We start from the raw sequence: 2,611 nt of genomic DNA on the forward strand, positions 1-2,611 counted from the left end.
GAGTGATCTGTCCAGGACTTGTAGACAGTTGAGGAAGAAACTAAAGATCTGCTTTTGTGGAGAATATGAAGAATGCATCGAGTACAGAAGTAGAGCACATGCGCTGCACATGTCTGACCCATCTTCAATCCCTGGAACCCTTAATGGTCCTCTAAGCACCACTAGGAGTAATTCTGTAGCACAGAAACAGGGGCGACCTCTGGGCACCACCAGGAGTAGCCCAATCTCTTTTGCCCCCCCAAAAAGAGAGAGCTGTATGTACTGGAATAACCAGTGGGTCAGGCTTTTAAGGGGTAAAACTGGAGACTGGGAATTTTCAGAGGAAAGTGTTTGAAGTTAGGTTAGAAATCTTACATACATACATACCTGGCAGGGGAGATACCATGATCATGAAGGTGGTTTCCCCAGGGCAAGGCTCACCCATTGCACTCCAGGTGTGCTGACCCCTGCGATTTCCTCAAATGTGGGAAACTCGACTGCATAATTTGTGGTAGTGAGGGACTGTGTTTGTGCTCTCTCCTAAAAAAAAGAAAAAAAAAAGAAATCTTTCATACGATTGTGAATTTTCATTAGTTTTTTTATGTTTATATTTTTAATTTGAAAAAATGTTATTGGCCACTAATAATTAAGAATACATTTGTAAGGGGTGGGGTAAAAAAACTACACTTGTATATCATTACCCATACAGTTTATGTCAATACAGGCTTCTTTTTTTTTTTATAAGCCGATTTTTTTTTATTTAAACACCTTGATTACATACATGATTGTGTTTGGGTTTCAGTCATGTAAAGAACGCCACCCATCACCAGTGCAACATTCCCACCACCAGTGTCCCAAGTCTCCCTCCTCCCCACCTAACCCCCGCCTGTACTCTAAACAGGCTCTCCATTTCCCTCATACATTCTCATTATTAGGAAAGTTCAGAATGTTGTTATTTCTCTAACTAAACTCATCACTCTTTGTGGTGAGCTTCCTGAGGTGAGCTGGAACTTCCAGCTCTTTTCTCTTTTGTGTCTGAAAATTATTATTGCAAGAATGTCTTTCATTTTTCTTAAAACCCATAGATGAGTGAGACCATTCTGCGTTTTTCTCTCTCTCTCTGACTTATTTCACTCAGCATAATAGATTCCGTGTACATTCATGTATAGGAAAATTTCATGACTTCATCTCTCCTGACAGCTGCATAATATTCCATTGTGTATATGTACCACAGTTTCTTTAGCCATTCATCTGTTGAAGGGCATCTTGGTTGTTTCCAGAGTCTTGCTATGGTAAATAGTGCTGCAATGAATATGGGTGTAAGGAAGGGGTTTTTGTACTGTATTTTTGTGTTCTTAGGGTATATTCCTAGGAGTGGTATAGCTGGATCATATGGGAGCTTGATTTCAAGTTTTTGGAGGAATTTCCATATCGCTTTCCATAAAGGTTGAACTAGACGGCATTCCCACCAGCAGTGGATAAGAGTTCCTTTCTCTCCACATCCCCGCCAACACTGTTTATTCTCATTCTTTGTGATGTGTGCCATTCTCTGTGGTGTGAGGTGGTATCTCATCGATGTTTTGATTTGCATCTCCCTGATGATTAGTGATGTGGAGCACTTTTTCATGTGTCTTTTGGCCATTTGTATTTCTTTTTTGTCAAAGTGTCTGTTCATTTCTTCTCCCCATTTTCTGATGGGATTAGATGTTTTTTTCTTGTAAAGTTCTGTCAGTGCCTTGTATATTTTGGAGATTAGCCCCTTATCTGATGGGTATTGGGTGAATAGTTTCTCCGACTCAGTGGGTGGCTCTTGTATCCTGGGCACTATTTCCTTTGAGGTGCAGAAGCTTCTCAGCTTAATATATTCCCATCTGTTAATCTCTGCTTTCACTTGCTTGGAGAGTGCAGTTTCCTCCTTGAAGATGCCTGTAATGTCCTGGAGTGTCTTGCCTATGTGCTGTTCTATATATCTTATGGTTTTGGGGCTGATATCGAGGTCTTTAATCCATTTGGATTTTACCTTCGTACATGATGATAGCTGGGGGTCTAAGTTCAATTTTTTGCAAGCAGCTATCCAATTGTGCCAACACCACTTGTTGAAGAGGCTTTCTTTGCTCCATTTAGGATTTCTTGCTCCTTTATCAAAAATTAGGTGATTGTATGTCCGGGGAACATTTTCTGAGTATTCAAGCCTATTCCACTGATCTGAGAGCCTGTCCTTATTCCAATACCATGCTGTTTTGATAACTATTGCTTTGTAGTACAGTTTAAAGTTGGGGAAAGTAATTCCTCCCATATTCTTTTTCCCAATGATTGCTTTGGCTATTCGAGGGTGTTTATTGTTCCAAATGAATTTCAAAAGCGCCTGATCCACTTCTTTGAAGAATGTCATGGGTATCTTTAGAGGGATAGCATTAAATCTGTATAATGCCTTGGGGAGTATTGCCATTTTGATGATGTTAATCCTGCCAATCCAGGAGCAGGGTATGCATTTCCATTTCCGCGTGTCCTCTCTTATTTCTTGGAGCAGAGTTTTATAGTTTTCTCTGTATAGGTCCTTCACATTTTTAGTCAAGTTGATTCCAAGATATTTGAGTTTGTGTGGCACTATTGTGAATGGGGTTGTTTTCTT

General features: G+C 40.2%; 1 non-coding gene across 1 annotated transcript; it reads left to right on the plus strand.

The window, feature by feature from the left end:
* Positions 1 to 358: 358 nt before the first annotated feature.
* LOC126028418 (U1 spliceosomal RNA) lies at positions 359 to 522 on the plus strand. Its single transcript, XR_007502430.1, has one exon. It is a non-coding gene; the product is annotated as a U1 spliceosomal RNA (small nuclear RNA).
* The last annotated feature ends 2,089 nt before the right edge of the window (positions 523 to 2,611 follow it).

The sequence above is a fragment of the Suncus etruscus genome, chromosome 1, assembly GCF_024139225.1.
Source record: "Suncus etruscus isolate mSunEtr1 chromosome 1, mSunEtr1.pri.cur, whole genome shotgun sequence".
Classification (NCBI taxonomy): domain Eukaryota; kingdom Metazoa; phylum Chordata; class Mammalia; order Eulipotyphla; family Soricidae; genus Suncus; species Suncus etruscus.